We start from the raw sequence: 15170 nt of genomic DNA on the forward strand, positions 1-15170 counted from the left end.
CCACATCTTTCACATTCATATTAACATTGTTTCACTAAACTTAATATTATATTAAACATTTAAACATTGTAAAGCTCTCAATTTTTCTTCTTAATATCTTCTAGTGATACCATATTAACATTAAACATTATTATTCTCTTCATATACATACTAACAATTTTCATCTTATTTATATCTCTATCTTAATATATTTTCTACTTATTTTTTAGCCTTCTTCATTTCCAAACTTTTTTTATTCTCCAGCCATTGGTAAAATACTTCCCAAATCATATAATCTTCAGTTTGCTCTTTCTCCTTCATTGCTAATGTTAATTTGTTCATTTTCTGCACATTCTAATATTTTCCTTATCACCTTCTCTTTAATAGGAATCTCTACTTTTCCAATGTTGTACAAATACAACTCTAGCTGCGGGTAATACATGAATGATTAAATATACATTCTCTTTATTATAAATTTCAGGTAGAATTCCCAGCAGAAATGTTTCTGGTTTCAACTAAATACGTTGTTGTATCATCTCTTCTAACCATATCTTAATTTTTGTCCACTGCTTCTTTGTGTCTCCACATGTCCACCACATATGATAGTAAGATCCAGGTATTTGGTGGCACTCCCAACATTTAGCTGGGTTGTCTTTAAACATCTTTGCCAACCTCGCCAGTGGTAGATACCATCTGTAAAACATCTTATACAAATTCTCTTTATATGCAGTTGACATTGTTAGTTTATAACTCCTGTCCCACAATTTCTGCCATTTATCTAATTCTATCGTATAGCCAAAGTTTTTCGCCCATGCTATCATTGTCTTTTACTTGTTCCTCTTCCAATTTTATGCCCATTAAGTAATTATAGTTTCTTTATTAATCTTTCTTCTGTTCCTGTTAAGATTTTATCTAACTCTGTTAATTCTTTGTAAAAACCCTGTAATTTAACATCTTTCTCATATCTAGACTGTATCTGCACATGAGAATATGTTATATCGATCCCTTGCTCTCACATTTCTTCTTTTGTTTTAAGTCCCCTTTCTTCATTCAAAATATCTTTATATCTGACAATGTTTCCCATATTAATAATATTTGGGTGAATCAATGCTTCCATTGTTGAAAGCCAAACTGGTATCATCAAATAATGTTGTTCTTTAATTTTTTCCCATACCAATAATAATGCATTCCTTATATGTCTCTGAAAATATCCATGTATCTTGTTTTCTTCATACCATAAAAATGCATGCCAGCACAGTTGCAGATCGTGTCCTTCAAAACTGAATAATCTTATATTCCTCAGTACAATCCACTCTTTCATCCATGTTAGTACTGCCGCCTGATAGTACAATTCCCAGTTTGGTAGCCCAAAGCCTCCTCTATTTCTTAAATCTTGCATCATTTTCAGACCAATTCTTGCTTTTTTCCCTTGCCAAATATACTTAGGTATTATTTTATTAGGTTCCGCAAAATATTTCTTTTCCAATTTTAATGGAATTGTCTGGAATAGATACAATAACCTTGGCAGTATATTCATTTTAATTTTAATAATTCTTCCTACCAAAGATATTTGCAGATTCTTCAATTTTTCCAGATTTACTTTGATTTGCTTCAACAATTTATAGCAATCATCTTCCTTAATTGTTACACATCTTGCTGTCAGCTGGATCCCTAAATATTGAACTTTCTTTACTATCTGAAAGTCTACCCTCTTTACTAATTTTTTGCTTATCTGTGAGATTTTTAGCTAAAATCTTAGTTTTCTCTTTATTTTTTTTCCAGACCTGCCACTTCTCCATATTCTTCTATTTTGTTTATTAATTTAGGCCCTGTTGTTAATGGATCTTCCAAAATAAAGGCTAAATCATCTGCAAACTCCTGCAATTTGTGTTGTTCCTTTTTAATTTCCATGCCTTTTATCTCTATGTCTTGTCTAATATTTCTATTCAGTACTTCCAACATCAATATAAACAATAATGGAGACAGAGGGCATCCTTGTCTTGTACCTTTATTAATTCTAACTTCCTCAGTCATATCTCCATTTACCAGCACTTTTGCGGTTTGTTTATGATACAGTTAAATACTTCCAACATTGGTTGACTCAAATTTTCTTGCAATTCTTTATATAGTTCAGCTGGTAGACCATCCGGTCCAGGTGTCTTCCCATTCTTTTGCCTCTTAATTGCTTCTGTTAACTCCATCATAGATATACGTTCATCTAGTGATGCTTTAAATGTTTCAAGAATTTTAGGTATTTCCGCCTTTTCTAAATATTGATTTATTTTCTCTTCTGATATTAACTCTTGCTCTTATAGCTTCTTAGAATAATTATGAATCACTGTCTTTGTGTCTTCATTTTGGTAGTGAATTTCCCCTTCATTATCCATTAATTTGTCTATCAATTTCTCCCCCCCCCCCCTCTTTTTTTAACTTATACGCCAGCCATTTTCCTGGTTTGTTAGTATTTTCAAAGAAATTTTGTTTAACACTTTTAATTTTGCGTGCTAATTCTTCTTTATCCATTAAACTAAATTTATGTTTCATTACGTCCATTTGATTCTTTATTTCCTTTTTTGTGGACCTTTTTGTAATTCTGTCTCTAAAGCCTTGTATTCTTCTTCTTGTATGCTTTGTTTTTGTTTCTTCTTTCTGTTCTGCTTTCTTCTGTATGTTATAACTAATCCTCTGATATATGCTTTGGCTGTATCCCATACATTTTGTAATGATGTTTCTTCTTTTCTATTCTCTTTGAAGAAAAAACCCAGTTCTCTTTCCATAAATTGAATACATTCCTTTTCTTTTAATATTTCTTGAGGCAATGTCCATCTCAATGTTCTTTTTTCGCCTTTCCATGTGACTTATTGGATTATGATCCACCCAGTTGCTTGTTTCGATACTTATTTCATGTACATTGGCTTTCAATACTTCTGTCATCCATATCTATCCTTGACCAAGACATATGTCTGTTTGAGTAAAATAAATATTGGCTTTCTTTGGGATGCATTCCATGCCAAACATTTTGAACATTTAGTTCTTCCATCATTCTTGAAAAGACTTTAGGAAGTGTTTTCCTTGCCTTTTTTTTTACTTTTCTAGTTTTATAGTCCATTTCTGTATCCACTATTGCATTAAAGTCTCCCAGGATACAAATATTTTCTTGTTCTGATTATTTTTTCATGGTGTTTTCTATAGAAATCCTCTTGGTTGCTATTTGGTGCATATATTGCTACCAAAAGTATCGGTTTATTATTCATCATTATTTCCACCATCAAAATTCTCCCTTCCTCATCTGTAAAAACTTCTTCGGCATTTATTGTTTCTTTTATGTACAAGGCTATTCCCATTTCTTTTGTAGTGATAAAGCAGTATATAATTTCCCAATTTTTGGATATTTCAATACTTTCATGTTGTTGTTTTTTATGTGCACTTCTTGCAAACAAGTTACGTCTAATTTTAATTTTTCTCATCTATGGAAAATCTTTTTCTTTTTTATCACTAAATTCAGTCCATTTATATTGACTGACATTAATTTAAGTTCTTCTCCCATGGTTATTTATATATAGGTTTTGTCATTGTAGTCATTCTTATCTCTTGGTTCTTTTGCTCTTGTCCCTTCTCTTAGCGTTATTTCTTCCCGGTCTCTTTCATCTTCTTTTTTTTTTTGCATGTCCTTCTCTTCCATCCTTTCTTCTTGTCATCTTGGCTCTTCTTTATCACTTATTCCCATTTCCTCTTGAGGTCCAAAATATTGTTCATAAAATTGTTCTGCTTTCTCTTTGGAATCCAATCTGTGTCTTTCCTCCATCCAAGTCACCAATATTCCCTCCGGAATCAGCCATCTGAAATTTACTCTGTGCTTGATTAGTTGTCTTGTTAAGAACTGGTATTCTCTCCTTATTTCTTACTCTCCTCAGAACCTGTTTTAATACTACAATTTCCTTCTCCTTGCATTTTAAAGGTTCATCTTTTGCTCTTTGTAAAACTTCTGTCTTCATTGCTTTTTTTATAAATCTCACATGGACCTCTCTAGGAAGTCTATGTCTCGCTGCATATCTGGTGTTAACTCTAAATATCTCATCAATACTTTCCAAAAAAAATTCTTTGTCCATCTCTAGGGCTCCTGTCAGTAACTCTGCCATTATTTCTGCTAGATTTTCTCCTTTTTCTTCCTCTATATTCTGAAATCACAGATAATAGTTAGCCCGGTCTACTTCAAGTGAAATTATTATCCTTTATTTTTACCTGCCAGTGTAAATCGGTCATCAACTTCATTCACTTTTTCTGTGTAAATTCAACTTTTTTTCTACTTTCTGTATATGTTGTTCATTATTTGTCATCATTTGTTGTACTTTCTCTAGTTTATCTTCTACTTTCTCTAATTTATCATCCACTTTCACTATTTTTTCTTTGACTTCTATAAAATCATCATGGAGCACTTGAATCATTTCTTTCAGTTCTGACTGCATTGCATTCACTTTCTCTTGTTGACCTAGTGCAGTGGTTCCCAAACTTGGCAACTTTAAGACTTGTGGACTTCAACTCCCAGAATTCTCCAGCCAGCAGAGTTGGGAGTTGAAGTCCACAAGTCTTAAAGTTGCCAAGTTTGGGAACCACTGACCTAGTGGCCAAGGTCTTCTGTCCAGAAAGACTCGAGGCTGCTGAAGAGGTTCTTGATGATGGTGCTGACCCTGTTTTCTTCATCTTGAATCTTTTAAAATCTTTTTAATATTTATAATCCACCATAAAGGGGGGGGGGGGAAGAAAAATCTCCAATTTCAATCTCTTGACCACCCTTCTTCTATTTGTTGTTTGTTGTTTTCTTTAGGTTCTTCCAAACCCAATCCTTCAATATCCAGCCAAAAGGGATAATAGGTGAATAAATTGTAATCCACTTAGGCCCACCAAACCCAATTGTTTTTTATTTCCTTGAGAAAAAAAAAGGAAAAAAGTTCAGAGTTCACAGAGCCAGAGAAAAAAAGAAAAAGTAAGTGTCAGGCCTACATTTATATTCCTTTTAGAATTTTGGCCTGCCACACTTTCTCTTATTTCATTATGCTGTTTCATTAGTATAGTTGATGGGAGGGGGGAATAGACAGGAGTGAGATTGTGGACTGTATTGTTTTCATTCTTTACTAGAAGCCAAGGTCATCCTTTGTCTCCGCACCAGTACACCTGACCAGAAGCAGCTGGGTGTGGATGCCAGCGTGGAAGAAGAAGATTGGACCATGTGATGGATTGTAGGTTTGGGTACAAGATCATGAACTTTTAACTGGGTGGAATTCTGATGTCATTTCCAGTATTGGGATTAACACAGATGTGCCTAAAATGTCTGCTGTATTAAATTGGAACCAAAAGGATCATTTTGCCTTGTACTCTGATTTAATTCTACTTGATACTTGGAACGCTGACAGTAAGTCTTTAACCGTCTATATTCCCTTTGAGTTTCAAGAGCTAAGCTATTTAATAATAAGTTTCAAGCTTACACTCTATCTCAATTTTCAGTTTCCAGTCACACCAACCTGTACCACCAAGATTATTTCTAGTGGCCACTTATCTTTATTTACACAATTCCTCAAGGCTGTCTCTGCAGCTGCAGCTGTGGCTTCCAATCTCCACTTCCAACTTCTGCCAGTAGATGGCATTCTGGCTTTGCTACGCTCTCTATATAAAATAGGAACAGTGTCAGGTTTCCAAAAAATGCCCTAATTGATTCATGAGTCTCAGACCAAACTTCAAAGGAAAATGAGTCATTTATTAGAAGCATTTATTTTTGGCAAGATCTTTTCGCAGTCAGACCTAAGCTTTGTTTGAGTAATAGCTGAACAATACCCCTGTTCCTTCCCGCCCCTCAGTCTGTGTCATCAATCACATTCCCCAATGAGGTGCACCCCTCCCAAGCCTGCTGCAGCAATCTGAGCCGAAAGTATGCGTGGAATGCGCTCCACCTCCTTCTCTCACCATGACAACTTTGGGAGTTGACATTCGGCTCCCCTCACTTTCCAAAAGCAAATGTTGCATCTTGCAACGTTTTTATCTTAATTCTTGGTTTTTTCCCTTGCCATATGTATTTCCCCACTATTTTATTCATACTTTCAAACTATTTTTCTCTAATTTTATTGGTACTGTTTGGAATAGGTATAGCAATCTTGGTAATATATTCATCTTTACTATAGTTATTCTTCCCATCGATGATAATTGTAGGTTTTTTCATCTTTCCAGATCTATTTCTATTTGTTTTCTTACCTTATAATAGTTATCCACCTTTAATGTTATACACCTTGATGTCAGTTGGATACCTAAATATTTCACTTTTTTCACCACCTGTATGTCCAGTTTCCCCATCTGTTGCTATCCTATTTCTCTGAGAATGCCTTTCTTTGAATGCCTTTCTTTGCATGCCTCCTTCTATAGGAAATGGTTTAGACAGGTAGCTAGATAGGACTTGCAGAGTCTGCACATCTAGCGGATGCACATCTAGCCACACAGGACGGATATAGCCGACCACAAATTGTTCTTGACACCTGTAGAATTTGCTTGTTTTGTACTTGCTTGAAAACGCTAAAATAGGGTACACGTGAAACTTAGGAAGCACGCAGTTATCAATTCTGTTATTGGTCCAGATGCATAATTTGTAACCAATGATATTTGCAATGTTTGAAAACCTCATTTGCGTATGAAAGTTTATATATTCAGCCTTGCTACATAATAAAGTGGTCATTTCACCCAGAGAGATCTCTTGTCCTCAAGTTCTTTCTAGGATTAGCTTCGTGGGTGACCCCCCTTGATTGTTGTGCCCAGGTGCCGCCCTGGAGAAGCCGTTTCCTCCAGGGACGGACTGAGGCACTAACAAGTGGTGACCCCGACGTGATTTTTTCCGCCGGACCGACGCAGCCTCACCGCCGCGTGCCTGAGACCCCATCGCTTACCCGCGCACTCGTCGTCGTTCGTGGAAACGACTGATCTTTCGTAAGTATGGGGGCGGATCTGTCCAAGAAGCAGAGGAACTTGGCCAGATTCTCAGAGCTTCTAAAAGTCAATTAACAAAGAAATTTGTCTTTCCTACCAAATCTGAATTACGCCAACTGTTAATGCACATTTGGCAAAACTGCCCCTCCTATCCTCACCATGGCTCCCTTAAACCTGGACCATGGGTGAAAATAGGCACATATCTCCATCAGGAACCTCGTGCTCCTACTCCGATGCTCCTGACTTGGAAAGTCACACTTGCTGCTCTTAGACTCCATTATTCTGACCCTTCTCCTGATTTTCCCATAGAACCCCCTGACCTTGCTACCCCGCCTCCTTATTTAGATCGCCCTTCAAATTTTGTCCCGTCTGTCTCCTCTCCCTCTGTTTCCCCCCCTCCCTCTCCTTCTGTTTCTGACATTTCACTCACATCACCTCCCCCTCCTTCTTCTGATCCTGCCGGCGTTTATTTTGCTTCCTCTCTCTCTCTCCCTACTATGGCTGGCAGTGCTGTGGCTCATGGTTTGGCTTCTGCCCGAGCCGATCCTTCTCTTACCCCAGATGATCTGGAACTTCTTTCTGCTTTTCCCGTTGACATAACGGGCGCTGCTCCCGTCTATGAAGCCCTCCCTTTTAGAGTGCTGAAAAATCTCAGACACTTGTCCACTATTTCTCAGATACCCACCCTTTTTGCAGCCCTAATTACAAAAGCCCTTCCACTCCAGTGGAAGCCTCCTTCAACAGCTTTTTTCTATCAAAGACGCTATAACTGTCTTTGCCGATGGGAGCATGTGCCTGGCAGGAGGATGGTACATGGCACACCCAGCTCACAGAGCCACAAAAATCTGCTCAAAGAGATGAATTGGCCACTTCCATCTTGGCCTTTCAGTTATTTGACAAACAACCGTTTAACTTAATTCTTGCTAGTCTTTATGTGACTCAGATTATAACTTCTTTGTGTGAGTCTTATCTCTCTTCTTCTGTTGATTCACAACTTTTGTCTCTGTTTCTCACTTTACAAGGTCTTGTCTCCTCTCGCTGTTATTTTTTCCATGTCTCCCATATCTGAAGTCAGCCCTTCCCTGGGCCTCTCCAGGAGGGCAATGATGTTGCTGACGCTGCGGCATCAGCCCCCCCACCCCATGTCAATGTTTGTTCTGCTATCACACCTTGGGATAGCCACTCTTACTTTCACCAGAATAAAAAAGCGCTCATAAAACCATTTGGCATTACTGCAAATGAGGCATCAGCAATTCTCCTTGGAAATATTTACATGTTTCCATTGATACGTGTTCAGGCTACATTATGGCATCCCCCCAAAGGGGTGAAGCCACCAAACATGTTATTAATCATTCGATTCGGACCTTTGCATCGCTGGGACGCCCAAAAGAGAAATTTGGCATTCCTTATAACAGCCAGGGTCAGGTGTTGGCTGAGCGCGCCAACCAGACATTAAAACATGCCCTGGACAGATATATTGGCAATAGGGGAAAATGCCCCCTGGCCGCCCAGCAGTGCAACACACCGGCAGCCCACCATCCTCGGCAGCGACTCGTCATTTTGCAGCTCCACTTACTGCAGACACCTCCCGTCCACCTGTCTACTATCGCTGCTTGCCTGACTTGACGTGGCGAGGACCTGCTGACCTGCTGACCTGGGAAAGGAACTACGCTGCAATCCAATTAAAAGACAAAGTTCTTTGGATCCCAGGACGGCACGTAAGACCATATTTGCCAAAACCACCTATACAACCACCTACACAAACACAGAAGCAGCCTGACCATGATCAACCAACAGGAACCACAGCTTGAGGCTGTCTCTGTCTCTGACCTGGAACACAGAGCAGAGCACCCTCCACCCTCCACTCCCCCGACCGGCTACCCTGTCTTTCGCCGCAGATCCCCCTACTATGTGTTTGGTTGAATGCTACCTGTTGTCATTATTTGAACCAGTCCGGACAAATTGAAACCAGTGTGGAAAAATTACATGATACCGTTCAAACAGTTGGACAAACATACAAAGCCTTGGACTCCTGGTGGGATTGGATGACCTCTTGGTTACCAAATTTTAACTGGTTGGGAAATGTTTCCAAGACCGTTATAACCCTTGTTGCTTTGCTGATACTGTTGTGTTGCTGTATTCAATGTGTACCCTCTTTATTCACTATGTGTAAGAATATACTCTAGCTTGGTTCCACAGAAGAATATTCACATTGTCAACCACATGGAGTTACATGAACAGTCAACCCCTTCATGGGGAAAGATCCCTTCCGCATGCCCAGCTATGAAGAGGGAGACGCTGCCTTTTAACAAAAACAGTGTTGGAATTCATTCCGGGTGTGTGTGTGCAGGGCAGTTTCTGCTGTCTGAAACACACATACACAGGGATGCAAAAACATCGCACCAGAAGCATCCTTCCGGCCTAAACGGCCAGGACTCATTATGCAGCCTCATGTAACATGAACTATGTGAGCCAGCAACTCCCACACATGCCCTTTCTCCCCCCTATGCTGTGCTGTAACTGTCTATTCCCCCTTTGCCATGATGTGATTTTTTATTGGTTTATGTGTAGAATGCTGTGATTAGCCCTGGTAGATGAAGAGGAAGAGTCTTTTTGACAAAAAGATAATAAAAAGAAAAGGAGATGTTGCTATCCTATTTCTCTGAGAATGCCTTTCTTTGAATGCCTTTCTTTGCATGCCTCCTTCTATAGGAAATGGTTTAGACAGGTAGCTAGATAGGACTTGCAGAGTCTGCACATCTAGCGGATGCACATCTAGCCACACAGGACGGATATAGCCGACCACAAATTGTTCTTGACACCTGTAGAATTTGCTTGTTTTGTACTTGCTTGAAAACGCTAAAATAGGGTACACGTGAAACTTAGGAACCCCCAGTTATCAATTCTGTTATTGGTCCAGATGCATAATTTGTAACCAATGATATTTGCAATGTTTGAAAACCTCATTTGCGTATGAAAGTTTATATATTCAGCCTTGCTACATAATAAAGTGGTCATTTCACCCAGAGAGATCTCTTGTCCTCAAGTTCTTTCTAGGATTAGCTTCGTGGGTGACCCCCCTTGATTGTTGTGCCCAGGTGCCGCCCTGGAGAAGCCGTTTCCTCCAGGGACGGACTGAGGCACTAACACCCATCAACTGTCTTTTTTTGTTTTTCTGTCATATTTTTCACCAAAATTTTTGTTTTGTCTTTATTAATCTTCAACCCCGCTACTTCTCCATATTATTCTATTATTTCAACTAGCTTTGGCCCCGTTTCTATTGGATCCTCCATAATAAACACCAAATCATCCACAAACGCTTGTAATTTATATTCTTCTTTCTTGATTCTCATACCATTTACCTCTTTGTTTTGTCGTATTTCTCTATTAAAAATCTCTAGTGTCAGTATAGTGCAGGAGGGGTCTTTCCCGCAACCATTAAAGGAAGCAGTGGTAAGACCCCTCCTCAAAAAGCCTTTCCTGGACCCAGCTATTTTGAAAAACTATTGTCCTGTCTCCAACCTTCCCTTTTTGGGAAAGGTTGTTTAGAAGGTGGTGACGCTTCAACTCCGACGGACCTTGAATGAAGCGGATTATCTAGACTCCTTTCAGTCTGGTTTCAGGCCTGGGTACAGCACGGAAACCGCTTTGGTCGCCCTGACCGATGATCTCTGGCAGGCCAGGGATAGAGGACATTCCTCTATCCTGGTGCTTCTTTGACCTCTCAGCGGCCTTCGATACTATCAACCATGGTATCATTAGATAGATAGATAGATAGATAAGTTTATTTATAGGCCGCCCTTTTCCCTGAGGGGACTCAGGGCAGCTTACAACTTATGGGGAAGGGGGAATACACACAATGACGTATAAAGACAATACATAATTAAAAATAGAAACAACATTCATCATTCGGGTGGGGGCGGATTATAATCTTTAACCCCAGGCCTGATGGGATAGCCAGATCTTAAGGGCTGTGCGGAAGGTCTGGAGGGTGGTGAGGGTACGAATCTCCACGGGGAGATCGTTCCAAAGGGTCAGAGCTACTACTGAAAAGGCTCTCCTCCGCGTAGTTGCCAGTCGACACTGACTGGCGGATGGAACTCGGAGGAGGCCTAATCTGTGAGATCTAATAGGTCGCGAGGAGGTAATTGGCAGGAGGCGGTCTCTCAAGTACCGAGATCCACTACCATGAAGGGCTTTATAGGTGGTAAGTAGCACCTTGAAACGCACCCGGAGATCAACAGGTAGCCAGCGCAGCTCGCGGAGGATAGGTGTTATGTGGGCAAACCGAGGTGCACCCACAATCACTCGCGCGGCCGCATTCTGGACTAGCTGAAGTCGCCGGATGCCCTTCAAGGGCAGCCCCATGTAGAGCACATTGCAGTATTCCAGCCTAGAGGTCACAAGGGCACGAGTGACTGTTGTGAGAGCCTCCCGGTTCAGGTAGGGTCGCAACTGGCGCACCAGGCGAACCTGGGCAAATGCCCCCCTGGTCACAGCCGACAGATGGTGATCAAAGGTCAGCTGTGGGTCCAGGAGGACTCCCAAGTTGCGAACCCTGTCTGAGGGGTATAATATTTGGCCCCCCAGTCTGAGTGATGGAACACTAGCCAAATTATTGGGAGGGAAACACAACAGCCACTCGGTCTTTTCCGGGTTGAGTACAAGCTTGTTAGCCCTCATCCAGTCTCTAACGGCTTCAAGACCCCGGCTCATCACGTCCACCGCTTCATTGAGGTGGCACGGGGCGGACAGATACAACTGGGTATCGTCCGCTTATTGGTGGTATCTTATCCCGTGCCTCCGAATGATCTCGCCCAGCGGTTTCATGTAGATGTTAAATAGTAGGGGGGACAGGACCGACCCCTGCGGCACCCCATATGTTAGGGGCCTAGGGGTCGATCTCTGCCCCCCAACCAACACCGACTGCGACCTGTCCGAGAGATAGGAGGAGAACCACTGCAAAACAGTGCCTCCCACCCCCACCTCCCGCAGTCGTCGCAGAAGGATACCATGGTCGATGGTATCGAAAGCCGCCGAGAGGTCAAGGAGAACCAAGATGGAGGCATGGCCTCCATCCCTGGCTCTCCAGAGATCATCGGTCAATGCAACCAAAGCGGTTTCTGTGCTGTAACCAGGCCTGAAGCCGGACTGGAATGGGTCAAGGTAACTGGCTTCCTCCAAGGACCGCTGAAGCTGGGAGGCCACCACCTTCTCAACAACCTTCCCAACAAAGGGGAGGTTGGAGACTGGACGATAATTGTTAAGAACGGCTGGATCCAAAGATGGTTTCTTCAGGAGGGGTCTCACCACCGCCGCTTTAAGTGCGGAGGGGAAGAGCCCCTCCCGAAGGGAGGCGGTAACAACCGCCTGGATCCAGCCCCGTGTCACCTCTCCGCTGTTGGCAACCAGCCAGGAGGGACACGGGTCCAGTACACAAGTGGAGGCACTCACAGCTCTCATGGCCTTGTCCACATCCCCGGGGGCAACATCCTGAAACTCAACCCAGAGATGGTCTGCCAAATTATCCTCCTGTGCCTCGGCTGGATCTGCAAAGGTGGAGTCTGCGACGCCTAGGGGAGGTGGGAGTGAGAGGCACCGTTTTACAGTGGTTCCCCTCTTACCTCTCTGACAAGTCGCAGTCGGTGTTGGTCGGGGGGCAAAGGTCGACCCCTAGGCCCCTCAAATGTGGTGTGTCACAGGGTTCGGTCTTGTCCCCCCTCCTATTTAACATCTACATGAAGCCGCTGGGTGAGATCATGCGACAGCACGGGGTAAAGTACCATCAATACGCAGATGACACTCAACTGTATCTTTCTGCCCCGTGCCAGCTCAATGTAGCGGCGGACGTGATGTGCCGATGCCTGGAGGCTATTAGGATCTGGATGGGGGTGAACAAACTTGTGCTCAATCCCGATAAGACTGAGTGGCTTTGGATGTTGCCCCCGAAGGACTGCTTGGACAGTCCATCCTTAACCCTGGGGGGTGAAAATTTACGCCCCTCAGAGAGGGCTCGCAATTTGGGAGTCCTCCTGGATTCACAGCTGAAACTGGAACATCATCTATCGGCTGTGACCAGGGGGGCCTTTGCCCAGGTTCGTCTGGTGCACCAATTGCGGCCCTATTTGGATCAGGAGGCACTTCAAACGGTTACTCACGCCCTTGTCACCTCAAGGCTGGATTATTGCAACGCGCTCTACATGGGGCTACCCTTGAAAAGCGTTCGGAGACTGCAGTTAGTCCAGAATGCGGCCGCGCAAGCGATATTGGGTGCACCGAGGTACACCCACGTGACACCTGTCCTCCGCGAGCTGCACTGGCTACCAATTGGTCTCCGGACGCAATTCAAGGTGTTGGTTATTACCTTTAAAGCCCTACATGACTTAGGGCCAGCGTACCTTCGAGACCGCCTACTGCCACATACCTCTCAGCGGCCAGTAAGATCCCACAGATTGGGCCTCCTTCAGATGCCGTCAGCCAGACAGTGTCGGCTGGCGGGCCCCCGGGAGAAGAGCCTTCTCTGTGGCTGCTCCGACTCTTTGGAATCAGCTATCCCCAGAGATCGGGATCATACCCACTCTCATGGCCTTCAGGAAAGCTGTAAAAACTTGGCTGTTCCGGCAGGCCTGGGGCTGTTGACCTCACTGTTGAGGTCCAGCCCCGATTAGAATGAATGTATGAGGTGTTGCTATTTTAAACCATTTTTTTTTCGTTATGTGTCTTTTTTCTTCTTCTCTTTTTTGTAAGCCGCCCAGAGTCCTTCGGGATTGGGCGTCATATAAATTTTATAAATAAATAAATAAATAAATAAATAAATGTGATAGTGGACATCTACTTCCCTTCATAATTGCTACCTTTCCTGTCATGTCACCGTTTACCATTACCTTTGCCGATTGATTATTATATATTGTTTTGATCATATTTATAAATCCCTCACCAAATTCCATCATTTGTAATTGCATTATCATAAATTGCCAGGTCACGTTGTCAAAGGCCTTTTGTGCGTCCAGAAACAACAACACCATTTGCTTTTCTGGGTAGGCTTCATAGTACTCTAGCGTATTCAATACAATTCTAATATTGCCTCTGATCTGTCTCTTGGGGAGAAATCCATTTTGGTCTATGTGTATATATTCATTTAAAAGTCTCTTCATTCTTTCTGCCATTATTGATGCAAAAATTTTATAATCCACATTTAATAGTGAAACAGGTCTATAGTTGTTTACTTGTTGTAGATCTAATTCTTCTTTTGGTATAAGAGTTATATATGCCACCGTCTATGTTTCTGGCATCTTTGCCTCCCTTAGTAACTCATTAAATAGTTCCAACATTACATTACTTTTGATGCCTTCTGTTTCCTCCATCATTGTTATTCTTTCTTCTAGTGCCTTCTTAATTTTTTCTGGGATTTTGGTGATTCTAGTTTTCTCTAAAAATTGTCTTATTTTCCCTTCTGGAACCCTCTCATGTTGATACAATTTATTGTAGAAGTTCTCTTTTTTTTTTTTTCATTTGAATGTTATAGATTCCCTTCTTCATCCACCAATTGGTTTATCAGCGTTTTTTCTCTTTCTTTTTTCATCTTATAAGCCAGCCAACGTCCTGGTTTATTTGCATTTTCAAAAAAGTTTTGTGTTGCCAATTTTATTTTATTTGCCAAGTCTTCATTTTTTATCAGGTTCAATTTATGGTTTTGCAGTTCCATCATATTTTTTACTTTTTTATTTTGTGGGTTTTTCTGCAGCCCCGTCTCCAAACTTTTGTACTCTTATTCCAACTTCTTTTGAGTTTGTCTGTTCTGTCTATTTTTTTCCCTTAAGTATGTCATTGCAAGGCCTCTGATATATGCTTTGCAAGTGTCCCATACATTCTGTAATTATGTATCTTCCTTTTTATTTTCCAGGAAGAAATATGTCATTTCTTTTTCCATATATTGCTGGAATTTTTTTTCTTTCAATATTCTTGGGTTTAAAGTCCATCTCCCCTTTTTCTTCCATACCTTCCAAGTCATTTTTATTGGATTATGTTCTGCCTATGTGCTTATATCTATGTCTATCTTAATTGTTTTAAGTGTTAGCTCTGTTGACATCCACATCATATTAATTCTTGACCACAACAAATGTCTGTTTGAGTACAATGTATATTGTCTTTCTTTCAGGTGTCTTATTCTCCAAACATCTTGCAAATTTAATTATTATACCATCGTGAAAAATGTTTTGGGTAGG

This window comes from Thamnophis elegans, unplaced genomic scaffold, assembly GCF_009769535.1.
Source record: "Thamnophis elegans isolate rThaEle1 unplaced genomic scaffold, rThaEle1.pri scaffold_71_arrow_ctg1, whole genome shotgun sequence".
Taxonomy (NCBI): domain Eukaryota; kingdom Metazoa; phylum Chordata; class Lepidosauria; order Squamata; family Colubridae; genus Thamnophis; species Thamnophis elegans.